We start from the raw sequence: 20,000 nt of genomic DNA, 5'->3' as shown, positions 1-20,000 counted from the left end.
ATATATATAGAGAGAGAGAGAGAGAGAGAGAGAGAGAGCAATACTTTAATGAGTGCCACTGAAATTTATGCAACACCATTTCAGATCAATTTGTTAATTTCTTGATACTTTTGAAATGTAGTATGTTTTCTTTATATCGTACAAATTACGTGACGTTTTCTATGACGTGGCTCCATCCAGCGTTTCCATTGGGCGCTGCTAAAGTATAGATGTAACTTACAATTCAGTACAAACTTCCCTATAATTATCAATCTTTCTCTTCCCATCCGTACTGCGCCGTCCTAACTCTTCAGAAACAGAATTTTCGACGCATTTATTGCCATGGTTTCTTCTAGCACATAGCATGCAATTATATCTACAGAATGACTTTTTTTAACTACGTAGTAGATTTGCGGATTTGCTGGATCAAACACACCCATGTTTTGCAAACGGTAACACCAAATGAAACATATAATCTGTAAGAACGATTCGGGAGATATACATATATGTTTTTATTTTCTCCTATGATATGAATATTGATGGTTGCTACAAAAGTCAGTGATATATATATAGACTTAAGAACATTCTAATATAGTACTTATCTTCGTTATATACAACATACAACCTTTTGACATACAACAGAGGGTCGTCAACCAAAGTAGATAAAATATCTACGGCTTCTGCTGGTGGTGGTGCTACTACTACTACTACTACTACTACTACTACTACTACCATCACCACTACTACTCCAATCGTAATGCAATTCATATAAAATGCAATTGAGAAAGAGACAGCCAAAAGAATACCAGGTGACCATCATTACCACATTGACCTTGATAATAATAATAATAATAATAATAATAATAATAATAATAATCATAATAATAATAACCATGAATTCGCCTCTAGAATGATAAAAAGCAAAGTTTCCTTCAGTTACGTTGTAACTCTGAAACGTAGAAGAACATCAAAGCTGTTGGGAGGAAAATACCAAAGAAACCTCAGCAGAAGGAATTGCATCGTAGAGAAATTATTGACTGTCGAGTCCAATGCTTAGAAAAAGAACTTACAACTCTTATACCAGAGATTAAAATATGAAAGAAATATTTTTATAAATGTAACTGTCATTTAAAAGTCCGGTATCCAGGCTTCAATACGAATGTCACAACGGAAAATAAATAACCTTAAACAAATGCTGAGAAATATATCAATTGTGAGGAAAAGAAAAGAATGAACGGCAACAGATTCAGTGGGATTACATCTGTCAGAATCCTGCAGGAGTACAAAGAAAATGTTTGACACTTCATAGTAAACAGTATCATAAATAAGGGAGCAGATGTGGACGGTTGTATCTAAAGCCCTCCTCTGGTTTACAAAGAAAAACGTTGAATTATTCCATTGTGTCTGTTTCAAAAATCACATAGCAAAAGATTACAAGGGCGTAATATATATTTCATGCATGCACGCACACGGTCCTCACACACCAAATATGCATATACATAAACACATATAATTTATGTATGTAAGTGTTTGTATAAGTGCTTCTGTAAACAGGCATTTATGATTCCTTTGGAAAATCTTCTAAGAAATGAGGAATAATTTGACAATATTACCATCCTGCTGAGCGTGCTCCGATGTTTTTTATCCCGCATACGCCATCCATCGTCGTCCGATATTTCTTGATGAAGGACTTCAGGAAGGAATCGAGTGTCTGTGGTGAGTTGATCTACACATTTTGTGTTCGGACAAACTCTTCTAATACGACCATTATTTTGGCATACCAGATGGTATCAAAAAGTTTCCTGACTTACTATGTAACGCGCCAACAGATGGCAGCAGATAGCTGCGTGCGCAGCGAGAGCTAGCGGTGCACTTCATGAGGCACTGTACCGAGTTACATCACTTTTTTTCTTCTTGTTTTGTAATTTCGTGGAATGTTTTAGCTTCATGTCTGCTACATAGCGAAAAATCCTACTGGGAATTTTATATGTCCCTTTCTTGGCCAAACCTCTACGTTTCATTATAAGCTTTCTGCTCACTCTATTTTGGTCTTACTTTTTATCCTAATAACCTAAAATTCTCCAACAAAATATTTCACGATGAGAACACAACATTCAGAAATTTATCATTCTATTCCCGAGAGGAATTTCAATAGCCGCTCACACATTCAAATGTAATCGCAAAATATTATATATATTTATATTCCAGAGGAGAGACCAACATGAGTTTCAGATATTCATCATATTATATTCAAATGTCGAAAAACATTTCCCAACACTCTCTAGTAATTAAGTCTTTGTACAGACCTTTATATCTGTATATTCTGTTATAGAATAGTCTAGCATATATGGATGCACAGCGTTACTTATTATTCAAGTATATTATTACAGAGTATTAAATACTATACAGAACGCATGGGTCCCTTGCGCAATAAGCAAAAGAGAGCGATGGCGTTTTTATGGGAAATAAAATTTAAAGTATTTTTTTTAGATATAATAATTTATATATCATAAGACAGTATGCAATACTGGGCAAGAATTTTGAGCATAATACCTGTTTAGTCCGACTCTTCATTTGATTGGCACTAAAATTGGCTGATTTCAAAACTGTGGTTATTTTGTCTTCTGTCACATCAATCTTTTTTTTTTTCTTACAATATACTCTCTGAATACGAAAAGTTATATTGTTTTCACGTAAATAATAAGATTGGTCAGCCGACTGTTTTCCTCATCTTAAGGATAATGAGTGAGCATTTGTCAGTTCTGACGATTTTCTATTGATCTTTGTAAAGTATGGCAGCTGAGAGAGAGTATAAAATCTCTCTCTAAAAAGTAAATCACGATTATTGACCAATCAAATATCTTTGCTGGTCTTGGATCCTTGAGAATCGAGGTCCTGTCTCAAAATGGAGGCTGCAAGCTCACCTGGTGCACTGATGCATGCTCGTACATCAATGTGGTCAAGATAAGGGAGCGACAAGTAGATGATCCGAAGGTTGCAGGTCAGAAAAAAAGACTTAGGCAGTTGAGGAGAGAGGGCACAGCTTTGAACCGAGGGAAAACACTGTTTGAAACGTGGAGCGATTCTATCCTTGGGTTTGAGGCTTTATATTCAGCCTTGTTCGTTTTCCTTATGGGTATTGGTGTTAATGAATACGTATGTATATTCAATTTGGGTTGCATATTCATATATATTTATATGGAATTTTCGTATACTAATTGGTGACAAACCCCAGTGACCTCCCTTTATAGCTGATTACTATAATATTCTGCAACAAAATAATAAAATAAAAGTCTGTATTCATATAATTAGCATACATTATGTAAGCTTTTATCTTTTCTAAGCTTGTGACATCTTATTTCGTATTCACATATATATTTTCTTTCTTTCAGATCATGTCTACCCCTTCTCTTTCACACCATAAATCCCATTTCCTATATCTGTGGCACTTTTACCATTCCAGGAGAAAGGCCAAATATTTTACATATTTTAAATTAAAAGTTAGTGATCAAGATAGGTTTTGAGTCTCTGACAAGGTGTGCAAGCAGCTCATCATAGGTGTGTGGATGTGAACCAAGAGTACCTGTGATAAATTGGGATTTGGTGTACCTATGATTTTGGCAAGAAGCAAAATATCATTGAACCGTTTGTCACTTTTGATTAGCGAAAACAAGAGCTTTTAATATATAATCGAGTTTTCTGGTATATCATCATGTTTACGTCCATTGTCTCATTCAGCAGCAACTAAGGGGACACTCATCGCTCAGCTGCTGTCTCTTGAACAATTGGATGAGAGAGAACTCGGTGACACCAGTCATGAGTATTTTGAACGTGTCAGAAAATGATGCAACGAAAAGGGCTTTCCGTAGTGTAATACATTTTCATACACTACATTACGTCGGAGAATATAAACACGGACACACACACAAAGAACAATACACATACTTATATATGTATATATATATATATAATATATATATATATATATTATATATATATAATATATATACAACGAGAGAGAGAAAGAGATGTGTGTATGAATATGCGTTCTGCATATATTTGTAGCGTAATTTGTGAGTGAACACAGACATATATATATATATATTTATATATACATAATATACGCACAACCTACGATATAAAGCGTTGTTTAACGTAAACTATCATAGCAAAATATATTTCTTAGAAAATGATAGTACTCAGAAGAAAAACACAATGATAAGCTCACACATAGAGTCAGACACACAATCTCACATACACACACCACACGCGCACACACACCATACCACACACGCTCCCACATACACACACCACACATCGCCACACGTATACACATACAAACACACTGCCACACACACACACCGGCGACTGTGCACATAAATATATGTAGGCAGTACTTTATACAAAAGCTGTCAGTTCTGTCAAAATGCGTTTGCTAGGAATTCATTTATCAAGGTAAGCTTTTATGCTATGTTGGCATCTTTTCCTGAGGATAGGAATAGCGATAATGAAGATGATGAGGATGAAGACGATTGTGGTTAGGATGATGCTCATGCTGCTAGTGATGATGAAGACAATGATGACGACGATAGTGATGATGGGAATGATGATGGTGATGAATGCGATGAGGATGGTGATGATGATGATGATGATGATGATGATGATAAGGATGATGGTGATGAGGATGATGATTATGATGATGATAATGATGATGATTAGAAGGATGAGGATGAAGATGGAGATGATGACGATGAGGATTGTGTTGTTATTTCCCACACCGTTCTGAAGTTAGATAATAATAGCATTAATTCCTTATTAGCAGATGGTATTTTTGTCGAGTGATTGTTAAAGACGTGAAGTTTTAGAGAGACACACAAACAAACATGCACACACATATATGTACTTAGGTGTGTAGGTGTATGCACACACGCACACACACACACACACTTATATATATATATTGTGTGCATGTGTGTGTATGTGCATGTGCACGCATAAATATATACAAAAGTAAGAGATTGACGCAGAGACAGACACGCAGAAAAAAACGCACATCGATATAAATGTACATACAAAGGCTCATACACGCATACCACACACAAACACACGGCCATAGACACACATACAGGGACATGCTCAAATACAGACACACACACACACACATATATATACATGTAAATACATAAAAAATATGCATTTATGTACATATATATGTGTTTGTATGCTACTACTACTATGGCAATCCATCAAGGTCGAGGATGATGATCTTCGCGCAAATTTATTGGTGAGTCCGCAGGTGACTGATAAGACCAATTCTTGCTCGAAAAGATCGGACACAGTGCGGACGTCTAGTGCCGGAAGGGAGAGTCGCACGTGGCTGTTGTTGGCGCTCCTTCTGTCGTCGTCTTTTCTCCTCCAGCTCTGCAGACCTTTTCGACTCGGGTTTGTATGCATGCGTGTGTGTCTGTGTGTACGCTTATATTTAAGCGATCGTCAACTTAAGGGCTCACTTCATTTCCTGTTTGGGGGATTATTTTGTCTCTAAGATACGTACGTTGTTTAAACGTCAATATTCAAATCTATATGTTTGCGAATTGATACTCATCCAGTTATAAACTTTTCTTTTCTACTCTAGGCACAAGGCCCGAAATTTCTGGGGAGGGTGAAAGGCAAAGTCAACCTCGGCGGAATTTGAACTCAGAAAGTAAAGACTGACGAAATACCTATTTCTTTACTACCCACAAGGGGCTAAACACAGAGGGGACAAACAAGGACAGACAAACGGATCAATTCGACCCCAGGAACTGGTAGTAATTTAATCGACTCTGAAAGGATGAAAGGCAAAGTCGACCTCAGCGGAATTTGAACTCAGAACGTAGCAGCAGACAACATACCGCTAAGCATTTCGCCCGGCGTGCTAACGCTTCTGCCAGCTCGCCGCCTTATTCACTTAGTTATAATGTTTTGTGGTAATATTTCACCTCACAAAGGTTTCAACTTTGCATTTTATTAGTTGTAAGGTATTGAATATAATACAGATCTAGTGGAGTGGGATTATAAATGTGATGGTGCGTCGAACAAAATCTTCTCTATAAACCAAGTATGTCCTCTTTAAGCTTTAAAGTAAGCTTTAAACACTATGTTGAACTTTACGTCAAGTAGTGGTTCGTGAAATGAACGTTTAGAAAGTAGGTGGAACCAAAAAGAAAACTAATAATCTAATGAAAGATAGATATTAATCTAACACACAAGTTACGAAAGAGCCTAAACAGGCAGATTTATAAAAGATGCCCTGTGGCTCCAACCAATCTTCCAGGCTCTGTTTATGCGTTGATTTTTAAAGGATGTCGCTGGACGGTGAGCAAACGAGAAAAGACACACGGGAAGAAAGATATGTGGTGATTCTCAATTTCGCACAGTTCCGTTTCCCAATTTCAAAATAGATATAAAGCATAAAAAGAGTCTGAAAGACAGCTTGGAGATTCCTGGAGTGTTCCGTAAATCTGCCTCTTTCAAGGATGGTAAAAATCATGAAAGTACTAGCAGCAGCTCTTTCGTAATTTGTTTATTAAATTGTATGTGAATATACATTTAAGAGTGTTTGCATACCTGACTGTTTATGTTTCTCTTACAGTAGAGTCCCTATAGATATCAGAGGATGGTCAGATGACATCATTTGAATTTTAACTTAATCTTTTGTAGTTGGTCATTCAATTACTGGGACCAAAACAGCGAAATTCAAAATGCCTATGGCTCGACAAAGATCTTTGAACATTGGATTGTTTGAAAGATTAGCGTTTCTTGGTAATTCATTCTGTATCTACGTAGGTGGAAATCTTGATGAAAATGAAAGTGATAAGACTTAAAATTCAATTTTTATACCACAATCAGAGATTATTGTTCTGGTCCTGAAAAACTATAATCTATATCATATCGCAATTCATTTTATACAATAATATTTTTTTTATATTGAGCATTCCGTTGAATTTATCAAAACAAATTGTTTTCTATGGGATACTATATATAGTTTTTATTTCATGCTAGATTTATAAGAAATGGCAGTAAAATCGATAAGAAGTTACTGGCAGTGTATTTCTATATATGCATTCAAGAAGAACATTGAACGGCGTTATCAACTAAGAGGCAAACACCACATTCTTGGGAAAAACAAATATACACGAAATAGCCATCAAATGTAACTCACTTCACATTGCTGTTATAATATGGAAGAGAAAGACTGCTAACGTAGTTTGAGGTTCGTTACATCTGAAAGAGGGAATGAAGATCAGATTGAAGCGAATTTTCACATTAATGGCTTCGATGACGGCTGACACTGGGTTAAACAGATCAATCAGTCAATAACGACGTCAGCAATTGTCAATGTACGAAGTGAAAACCATTTCAACAGAGTCAATTATTTTATAGACCAGACCTCTTCATGAAAGTTTTCCATATAAATAAAACCAGACATAAAAATAAAATTCTCCATTATCTGACGGCGAAAAAGAACATTCTCTGAAAAGTTATTGCAAAATTGATGGCGTTATAGCATTCCGTTGTTGAAAGTGAATTTATTTACATTTCCAACTCGATTTACCTTCCAGATAGATATAAGATATCAAATATTATGTGTAATATATACAGTTTAGATTTTGTGGTTTAATAGATTACTTTGAATATTTGAGGTATTTTGTGTCAGTTTTAGTGCGAGGCAGTCTGTGCAGGGCTTCCCGTGGGACGTCGATTGTATTGTTAGTGAATTTCTTAAAGATAAACCGTACGGAATACTGCTGTGGATGAGTTAGTGAACATGTGTCTACGTGTGTGTGTGTTTGCGATTGCGCAAGCATACTTGAGTGTAAGCATTTGTTGCAGTCCGTCTGGGAATAAATGTCAGTTTAGAAAATTACTATTTTAAATCCTAACAACATTCCTCTCAGTGCAAGCTTCTTACCACACAACCACTCCTGCGCCTATATATATATATATATATATATATATATATATATATATATATATATATATATACATATAAAGTGTTGCTCCAGTACGGCTGCAGTCAAATGACTGAAACTAGTAAAATAAGAAAAGACCATGTATTCACCAATCTGACTAGTTTCGTCACCAAGAAACTAAGTTTCATCTTTTGATCTCAAAAATTACAGAGCTATTAATTTATCGTTCATAGAGATGGGATACATCTGATTTCAAAGCCCCAATTCAAAAGCAGAAAGAATTAAAATATAACGAGCAGCATGTTAGAGGAAATGCCTTTGGTTCTTTCGTCCCTGGCCATTTATTTGGCGCTCGTTAATCGCCTGACGATCACATTACGTTTCCGCTTAACGCACGAGAATGAAGAACGCACCTTGTCTTTATTGGCAGATATTTCGTTTTATATTTACAAAAGATCGGGAAAGAAGCTCCTCGTGTTGTTTGCCGCTGCTCATATTTACTCTTCATGTTGTTAAGCCTAACATCCATCCACATAAACTAAATCTATCATTAATTTATTTTGTTCCACCACTGCCAATCCAATACACATTTTGCTATTTGTTTTACAGGCACATAACAAACGTGCCCTTCCTTTCCATTATTTATATCGGTGGAATGTGGTTTGAGAAGAATTTCGTTATGTCTATGTACCACGAAAACCATCTGCTTATTGGCATATTTCATTGGCTCAGCAGCAATCCACCGGTTAATTAGTTAAAACGTATAACTTACTGTAAAATGCTTTTCATACTTACTACTTAACAGACGCTTAATTGCTAAATTTCTATACCACTTAGCGAATTTAAACGCCAGACACGCGTATATTGTGACTGCTGTCAAATACTTTCAAACTTTACTAAACGCTGTCAAATTTTTCTGGCAATTAATTATATGAAATAAACTTCTCGCTGATATGCCTTAGCGAAAATGTACAACGTAAACTGAGACAAACTCTTTCTAATTTACATGTGAACGCATTCGCATAAACATGTAAATAGATGTGTGCGCGCGCACACACACACACATACTAATATATATTATGATACATATACAGTGCTGGCCAAAAGTCACCTGACAGTAAATCAAAACCATTTAAGATTTATTCAGGTTTAACAACTGAATGACTTAAAAAGAAAAGCATCGAAATATGAAACATCAGGAAAATAGTTCCAACTGGAGTCTCTCTTGAGCGACACATTTTCCCATTCGAGTCAATATAGAATTACAGAAGGTATTAAAGGACTTTTGATTTACTGTCGGATTACTTTTGGCCGGCCTTTATAATATGATATACACACATACGTACACATGCACATACACATATAGCCGAAGATTGCTAGATGATAGAAATACCAAAATATAGATAGTTTGTTAGATAATGGTGAACAGAGACTGATGTCAACTAGAGATTCTTAAAGACTATATACAATATATTTTCCTTCATGTAATGCATTACATTCTGACTTCCCTCGGATCTATGTTTATCTCTCTCTCTCTCTATATATATATATATATATCGAGAGAGAGAGAGAGAGAGATAAATATATTTATGTATATATATATACATATATATATATATATGTATATATATATATATATAAATATGTATGTATGTATATATATATATATATATAGAGAGAGAGAGAGAGAGAGAGATATTTATATGTATATAAATATATATATGTATATAGATAAATGTACATAGATATAGATATATATGTATACACACACACATGCACACACACACACACACCACACATATATATATATATATATATATATATATATATATATACATACATACATACATAGACGCATGCATACAGGCATATATACGGTCATGCATACATTTATACACACACATACACACATACACAAACACATAACTTCATATAGGAATATAGCTCACATATGCGTTTGTGTGTGTGCTTGTGTATTTTACATATTCGCATATGTGTCCGAGTCTACATGCTCGTGTTTGTATGCTTATGTTGTTTGGTGTAATGTGTATCGAAATAAACTTAATACTTGAAATACAAAGATATTATCTCTACTACAATGTTTTAAAATTTCTTCTCACGACACGAGCCATTATGTCTTCAGCCAATGGCTTTGAGCAAAATGAAATCTATTAAAATGGCGTTTATTATGAAACGTTACAGGAGATACTAAATCACGCATACGAGTTGTGTTTATTGCAATCTGGATAATCCCATGTTTATCGGAAATATCAGACCCAATTACCATAATGTACGACAGAATACAGGTGTACTGTGTGGTAAGAAGTTTACTTCGCAAACACCTGGTATCGGGATCATAATCACAACGCGCCCTCCCGTGTCCGTCCCGTCAATTTCCACAGTTTGGGCGAAATTATGCAATCTTTTTGAGACAGTACCCTTTCATAATCAAAGATTTGACTGCTCCTTTTAGCAGTGCGATCGCTTGTAGAAGCTCCAAGTTGAAGTCCTTCATTGAATAAGATAATAATCAATGGAATACCAGCCGTGACCATCACGTAGTACCCTTTAGAAACTTTGCATATTTGGGTCTTCATCAAGCTATATTTCCCTTACTCTTGTCTAATAATCAAGGAGAGATAAAGTTCCTTATTTTAACAAATTATTCAAGGAAAGCGTTGCTATCTTTAGTTTAGTTGCGTATTTAATTGTTATTCATTTTTAGCCCCGGGTTAAACCTGAGCACAGAGATATGCGATCGAAAGCATTCCACCGCTGACAATTCCGTCTGTTTTCTTCATAACGAATGTCTTACTGTATTATGTCATGTGATTTTATGCCATCAGGATATACAATGGGAGAGAAAGGCGGTGGAGAGATATCTCTACATTTCTACAAAGCTAAATAATCAGACAACTTAGATAGACGCCCCGTCGATCGGTTGGGACTTATTCCATACATTTGCGTCGATCGAATGTCTCCTATTTCCTACATTTGTGTCAAATCTTCAAGAAAACGTTGTGATACATTCTTACATTTGTGAAATATTTGTTTAAAGATTACTACAAACATTCTCTCACTCTCTCTCTCTCACTCACTCACGCTCCCTCTTTCTCCAACATTATCACACGCGACTGTCCCATTAACGATCGAAACGTATATAATGTGTGGTTTGAGTTAATGCCAGAATGTTTAGTAAAAATACAGAGGACGTATAACTTAGCTCTAACAGAACAGTCCTTGCGCATGGTTAACTTTGCGAACGACCATATTATGTAATTTTGATGAATTACAGAGACTGTCTAGACAGAAATTGCTGAACGGAATCCAGCTAATGCTGGTTTTAGCATTTCGCAATGAGCTAAAAGGCCAGTTGCTTTTGCCTTTGCTTGCGTCTGTGTCTTATATCGATTGTGTCAAGAGAGACTGGACGTATGAGTAATGACCGACATTAAGCGAAATTACACGAAGCTGCCTTTATAGAAATATCCTGTATCAAGTGATATTGGTGACTTGCTTATGCGTCTTACTTGATTAAGACTTTCGAGGAGTTTCTAATATATTTTGACGGCTGGAATCCTACCAACTTGAAGACAATTTATTTGTAATTGTTATTTTGTTGTCAGTGGTGTGAAAGCGTCGAACAAATTGCATTGTCGTATAACGTTACGGCCGTTTCCGTTCTGAGTTCAAATACTGCCGAGATCATTTCTGCCTCTACAACGTCTAACGATCGGTAAAATAATGAAATGAAGTAAAAATCATGAACTGGCATCGATATATAATTGATGCCCACATTTGAAATGCTGGTTTTTGTAAAAGATCCTTATTCATCCGCATCGCTACATTGACACAAGTACCTTATAATTAAATATTTCTAATTGCGATGATATTGTCTCTGATTTGTGCATATTAGGAAGAAAATTATTCGGATGTGGCTACTTCCTGTACTCTTTTTTTATTATCCTACAACAATATCTAATTGTGTGTGTGCGTGAATTGCATAAAATTGAAAGACTTCATTTAATATTTGTACTGTTAATTATGATCCCTACCAAACACAGCTCGAGCACACACGTGGTCAATATATTCTGGCTACGAACAATCCGTTGTTAAACATATTTGAAGAATTTTTCCATTGTTCTCTTAGAATACATGGTGACGTTTCTTAGATATTTCGCTAAAAATTCTTACAGGTTCTCCAAATACGTGGGTATTTCAAAATCTGACGGCCGTTTCGTTTAGAGTATTGTTAGGAATAATTATTCTATTTTTTAAATCTATATTAAAAGAGCTTATGAATTGATGTTCTCTATGCGTTATTTCACAGACCGGCATTTACTTTACATATGAATTTATGTTGTAGAATTGCGAATATTAAAAGATGGAAGGCGGCGAGCTGGCAGAACCGTTAGCACGTCGTGCGAAATGCTTTGCGGTATTTCGTCTGCCGTTACGTTCTATGTTCAAATTCCGCCGAGGTCGACTTTGCCTTTCATCCTTTCGGAGTCGATAAATTAAGTACCAGTTTGTTTGTCCTCTCTGTGTTTAGCCCCTTGTGGGTAGTAAAGAAATAGGTATTTCTCCTGAACTTACATTCTGATTTCAAATTTCGCTGCGGTCGATTGTACCTTTCATAGTTTTGAGGTCCATAAAATAAGTACCAGCTGTACAGCCAGGTTAATTTTACCGACTAGCTCCTTCACCTGACTTCCAGGGCTAATGCCTATATTAGAGAGGAGTACTGAGAAAATGTAGCGTGAACGCTTTAGTGTATTTCTGAATAAGGCAACAGAACGACATTACGTATAAATACTTTCAGACACATTCTATTAATTATAGCGTAATAGGAAAACAAAGAGGTGGGGGGGATGGCAATTTCACGAACTGTTAGATTGGAATAAAGGATGAAATGAAGCAGCTAATGGCCAACTTCAACCTCCGTAACGAAATGGCTATGGGGAAAACTGATCGCACGTAAGGACCTATAATCTAGTAAGCAGAATTAAAGTGTTACGACAGAAATAATATCGCCTGCACATGGATCAGAACTTGCGCATTTATACACAAAGGAGAAACGCGGAATACTAAAAAAAAATCAGAAACTGTAAATAAAAAGAAACTTGATATAAAGCTTGCAATGTCACCTGTTCTTAGTCATATACAAGATATAAAAGCGAACGGGTGTGTACAAAAGATGCCATGGTATACATACTGTAAGTGTGTGTATGCATGTGTGTATCTGCGTGTGTGTGAGTGTGTGAATGTATGTTTGTGTGTGTGTGTATGTGTGTGTGTGTGTGTGTGTGTGTGTGTCTTTGTACGTACGAGTGTTAACATTTTACACAGACATATAGTGACAAATATTAATGTCAAGTCTTTGAGAATTCTGTTTTGTTATCTGATTTCAACAAGGTTATTGCCAAAAATAGCATAAGTATTAATACAGGCAGATAAACATGTAAACGCATATATGAATGCAGATACACATACATGCAGACACACACATAAATGCACGGAGTCGTGCATATACGTTTTCACTTATATATAGAAGTTAACAGAAAGAAGTATGATTGTATACACAGATATTTATGTGAACAAATAATTTCAAATATATGTGTATATATATATATATATATATATTATATAATATATATATATATATATATATATATAATATATATATATATATATAATCATATATGCATATATATAGATCGTTTTAAAGATATAAATGTGTATATTATATATATATATAATATAATGTATATGTATACATACAGTCAGAAATAGTAATTATATATATACTATAGCTTTATTTATGTAAGCACACACACACACATATATAAAGATTTGCGTGAGACAGAGTTGCATAATCTGTTAAAAACACTCGTAGACGCCCAGTTTCATGTATATTTACATGTCTTCGTAACTATTTCTATTTTTGTAAAGTATTACGAAAGGGGTCAAATAACGGTTTAAAAATAATATAACAGATAACAATCATTGCAATATCATATTTGAAAAAGTTTATGATAGTATTCTATTCATTTTGGTAAGCATATAATTCCGTTTCACTCACCCTAGATTCATATGGCCCTTGGGCGGTCCAAATAAGGTTTTCTTTAAACTGGTTATATTTTTACAACACAAAATATTCTAACGCTTTTCTCATTTACTTAAATTTACTTACAATATATAATTCGAAAATATAACAGAATCCTTCCGAGTTAAATAGAAATTAAAGGGGTCCAAGGTAAAATATTTGAGAACCCCTGATTTCATTTCTAGGGATTTACAACGCAAGAAAACATAAAAAAAACCCCTTTAAGTGCAGTTGTGGCCGTGTTGTAAGAATCGTGCTTCCCAATCACTTGGTTCTGCCTTCAGATTTAACTTTCTCTGAGACCTTCAACCAGTGCTTCGTACTATATGCTCTGGCCTTGTTGGTGGATTTTGTAGTCGGAAAGAGAAAGACGCCCGTCCTATCTATCTATCTATCTATCCGTGTGTAATCTATCTATCTATCTATCTATCTATCTATCTATCTATCTATCTATCTATCTATCTATCTATATATATCTATCTATCTGTCTATCTATCCATCCAAATAATTACTGGAGTCGATTTCCTTGATTGAAATTCTTCAAGTCGCTGCTACAGCATGGTCGCACTGTGATGAACCAAGTAAAAAAAAAACAATAAAATATAGATAAATCTTGCAAAGTTCTCCAAAATTCAAACTGAAGCAGTATGGCATGAGAAGGCGTAAAGAGAAACTGCGGACGGTTGAAATGGTAGTTATTTTGGAACAGAATATTTTCAGGATAGTCTAAGAAGCGAAAGAACAAGCATAGAAGAAGATGGTACACCTGAAAGTTAGAGAAATATTTTACCGTGATACTTAGTACAAGTGTAAATCGTTCCATAAATCAATTTTCCCCATTGAAATTAAATAAATATGATTAATCTGTTCCAGACCCGTAAAACCACTAAAAAGTAATTTTATGGGTTTTAAAACAGAAAAAAAGGTGTGGTTAGAAGCCAAATGACAATTATAAAAATGAAAATGTAAAACTATTGAAAAGGTTGTAAGACGCAACGAAAAGTTTAAGAAAATAAAAACAGAAACAAGTGGAAATTTTACCGGTGAGTGTGTTAGATTATAAGGCACCAAAAGTGAATCTCTCTCCCCAGATACAAGAGAATGCAAAAGAAATATGTAAACTGGTTTTATTAACTGAATTACCTTAGAGATGGGACCATTTCTGTGCTCGTACTCCGGATTTCTGCTCGTTCTTGAAGACAAAAATTCGCACTAGTCTCGGTTCGTACAACAAATTACTCGTACAATGGGGCACTCGTACTGAGAGATTCTACTGTATTTTTTCGTTTTGAGTATGTGTTCGTGGATTCAGTGTCGTTTCGAGCGAATAGATTTCATTTAATATCCATTTACCGTTATAATAAACAGAAAGCACAGAACTTCGAATGTGTTCTTAGAAAAAGAATTATGCTTTCATATTCCTTGTTATTTAGCCACCGGTTTAATGTGCATTAAGATCAATGCACCCCCTCACATATATATATATATATATATATAGTATTCATATATACAAGTTCATATATATATATGCACATATATATGTATGCATATAAATCTGTATGTATATATATATATATATATATTTGTGCGTATATACACATATATGTGTGTTTATTTATATGTGTGTGTGTGTGTGTGTGTATGTGTATGTGCGTACGTGTGTGTGTGTGTGTGTGTGTGTGTGTGTGCGTATGAGAATGGATTATGCATTCCCCTACATTAGCTGAATATCTCATTTATCTTCTTAGGTTGATGTCCTCCAATAAACATTAAAGATGGACTGAGTGAACGGTTGAAACGTAATAAGTGAAATAAAGAAAACACATATTTGGATATGGGAAAAGGAAATGACGTGTACTCTTTTATGGGAGGCCGTCCCGTGCGAGTACGCTGTGGAAATTGATGTGTGTTAATGCTGTGTTGAAATGTGGCATCTGAAGTACCCACACGCACATACCTATGCACAATTGCACAGTCTTACACATAGACATATATGTATGTAGATATATATACCTATATATACGTATGCATACATGCATATATATATATATATATATTTAGAGAGAGAGAGAGAGAGAGAGAGGGAGATACATACATGCACATATAAACACACATATATATATATACATGTACATATGCATATTTGTATATACACATAAATGCATACATACACTCTCATATGGTCAGGCAATCGTAAGAAGATCTATATGTGTGTACGATCCTGTATGTATTTAATTCTTAGAACCGGCAACAACTTTGACTTGGCACATTCTTACAGGCACTTCTCCAATATATATCACGCCCAGTACACCCGGAGAAAGCGAGCGAGAGAGGTAGAGATAGAAAGATAGATAGATAAAGAGAGAGAGAGAGAAGGGGAGGAAAAAAGAGCGCAGGAGGGAGAGAATGAAAGGGAGAAAGAGAGAGAGATACATACAGACTGAAGACGGACAAAGACAAAGATATGCGGCGCAGTTGAAGACATCATTGTTTCGGAATATAAATTTCTTAGCCAAACAATTGCTTTTGATCTACAAAGGGTTCCTTAAATATGTAAAAACAAGATCCTGTTTAAACGTTTTACCGATATAACACCCAGTTATTTGAAAACCTTGATGTTGGGAACTGAAGATTTCTAAATACTGCTGTTACCCCTGGATAGCCTCTGCGTCATTTATCGATAAATTTCTCTACACCATCTTTCAGAGTTACCTTGGTTCTCAAAATTATTCCAGCCTACGAACGCTTTCGCACAATTCGCAAACAAAAACACTGAAAGAAAACACAGGCAAAACAAAAAAAAATGTCAGTACAGTAGATAGTCCTTGGTGTGCTTTCGCTAAATTTAGACAGGGCTTGATTGTGTGACAATGCGTGACCTATCTTAAGGTTCAGTAATTCAATAATTATGTTTGAGAAATTCGTCTGATATATATATATTATATATATATATATATGTATGTATGTATATAAAGAGAAAAACAATGAATGGAAGAAGAGAACCATTATCAAGTTTGAAATTATAATTTCTTTTGAAGAATTTATCAAAGCAGGCAAATTACTTATAATTTCACTCGTCATCCGGTGTGTCCCTCTGGTGGATTTGCTGCAGCAACTACCAGAGAATTTTGTGTTTGCTAGAAATATTTCTTATCTGGATTTTCGGGAACAGAGTTTCAAATATTTTTCGTGTTTGAGAGACATATATCACTTCATATAACGTTTACTTGTTAATGTTGGAGGCCTCTTGGACCGTTAACAATGGCATCATTGAAAAAACCATTGAAAAAACCAAACTCAGTTTCAAGTTTAGTGTTTGAACGGATTGTTGTTATTATGGGATTTCCTGTTTCTGCCTCTCCGTTCACTTCTGCGTCTTCCGTGCAATTGCCTTCTGCATATTGGCACGCATTAAGTGTGTTTATCGCCATGATGTCAGATCAATAATTTCCTAAACTTTCACTTGAATATTTCATTTGTCAGATGAAATTTAAACATTGAGTTTTGTTTCTACTCTCTACTCGAATATATTTAATAAAAGTCAGCATTTCACAACCATATAACAACACAAACAGCATGCATATTTTGAAAACAAACACTCATATATTTTTTCTTATTTTCTTTCAGAGCATATAGAAGCTAGGCTTCACTGATGTCAGAATAATCTTTCAATAACATCCTGAAAAATTTAAGGCGGTGAGCTAGCAGAATCGTTAGCACGCCGGCTGGAATGCTTAGCGTTATTTCAGCTGCCGTTACGTTCTGAGTTCAAATTCCGCCGGGGTCGACTTTGCCTTTCATCCCTTCGGGGTCGATTAAATAAGTACCAGTTAGGCAATGGAGTCGATATAATCGACTTAATCACTTTGTCTGTCCTTATTTGCCTCCTCTATGTTTAGCCTCCTGTGGGCACTAAAGAGATAAATAACATCCTGAAAATTTGCATCAAATATACCTTAAGGAAAATACATTTTATAAAGTTTTGCCTTACAGCGTTTAAGTTTGAATTCACACGTGACTCTCCAGGCCAGAGCTGATAAATAATATCGTTTTTCATCAAAATTAAATAGGAAATGCAACGTGCTACTTGCCAATGAAATTTTATCCGTGAGTAATGTATAAGAAGTCTTTTATCAGACTGTAATTTTCAGAATTAAGTGGTTTGACATTAACTAATTTAACAGTTTTGCTGTAACAATTATTAACAATCTCGGATCTGTCTTTACAATCAATTATTAAAAGTATTCTATTACATTAGCCTGTTTAGATCACAACTAACAGTTAATATCTATCAGCATTCTCCATTAATTGCAGCTCATACTCACATATCTTTCACAATTCGATAATAATTCTAACTTTATCAGAATAAGCACTTCTACCATTTCACTACAACATATCAATATTCATGCAATCGAATTGTTCATTGCTGTGAAGGAAGAAACGATAGTGATTCCATTACTGTTCAACTTAATTTTCCAATAGTTAGCAAGCTGAAGATAACATCTCGGTATTTCTCTTCTTCTAAGGCGGCGAGCTGGCAGAAGCGTTAGCACGCCGGGCGAAATGCGTAGCCGTATTTCGTCTGCGTTACGTTGTGAGTTCAAATTCCGCCGAGGTCGACTTTGCCTTTCATCCTTTCGGGGTCGATAAATTAAGTACCAGTTACGCACTGGGGTCGATGTAATCGACTTAATACTTATGTCTGTCCTTGTTTGTCCCCTCTGTGTCTAGCCCCTTGTGGGTAATAAAGAAATAGGTATTTCTCTTCTTCGCGCAAAAAGCTGGGACGCAGGAACGCAATCTGATCCATTCTAATGATGAATGTAGCAGTTAAAAACAATTATTATCTCTACAAAATTGAAGATGAACATGATTCGAGGATTGCTGTGTATACCGTTACCATATATTTGCAGCTGTTTTTCTCTTTTGCCTTGCGCCCCTAAGACGGTTAACGCTGGTAACACCAAAGTTTCTTATTCCGTTTTGCCATAACAATCTCCATTTTGTTCGCTCCAAGGCTGTTCACTGAAAGATGTTGTGAGCAATATTCACTGCTAAGAGGTTACTCTTCAGCTTGTCCTTATATGTGAGTCATGGTCTAACAGCATTCCTGTGCCTAGCCCAACTATCTATATATCTATCTATCCTATCTATCTATATATATATATATCTATATATATACTCATATATATAATTATAAAGATATCTCAGCTAGTCTTCTTCTCTATATTAACAAGAATATCCATTATACATAGGTAAATCTATTGTATATATATTATATATAGGATAGTATAGATATAAATAAATATTAAAAATAAACCAAACTTACAAAAAAAATCAAATTTAAAAATAATCCATTATAAAAAATATTTAAAAAATAATTTATATAATAGAGATAAAACCACTATTAGGCAAATACATGCAATGAAAAACTTAAGTTATACATCCAATCATGATATATATTAATTAATTTATATTATTTAAATAATATCAAACTTATCTTTTTTTCTTTAATAATTTTGATATATTTTAAAATCATATAAATTAATTAATACTTAGTATTGGGCTAAGTTGTTCATTGTAGGATTTGCCTAATAGTGGTATATTCACTCTCTAATTTAATAGTATATATATATATATATATATACTAAGCAATAAAGGTTATAGCAACGAATTACCCTTACCACAATACACACAATTTATATATATAGCATCAAATATATATATATATATATATCTTCATACTACAAGGGAGATCTCAGTAAAAACAGCAAATTATATATAGGCAGACACACAACAGGTAAGAGAGACATGAATATACAGCGATCTATATACATACCATTTTTAAGTTATCTACGGACGTACACGTTTCGAAACAAGTTTTTAGGGATAGCATAAGATATTAATATTATATATATTAAATAATTCATGTATCTTAACCGAACATAAACTTTCTTTTT

This window comes from Octopus sinensis, linkage group LG23, assembly GCF_006345805.1.
Source record: "Octopus sinensis linkage group LG23, ASM634580v1, whole genome shotgun sequence".
In the NCBI taxonomy this organism is placed as follows: domain Eukaryota; kingdom Metazoa; phylum Mollusca; class Cephalopoda; order Octopoda; family Octopodidae; genus Octopus; species Octopus sinensis.
Note: the sequence above shows the minus strand (reverse complement) of the source record.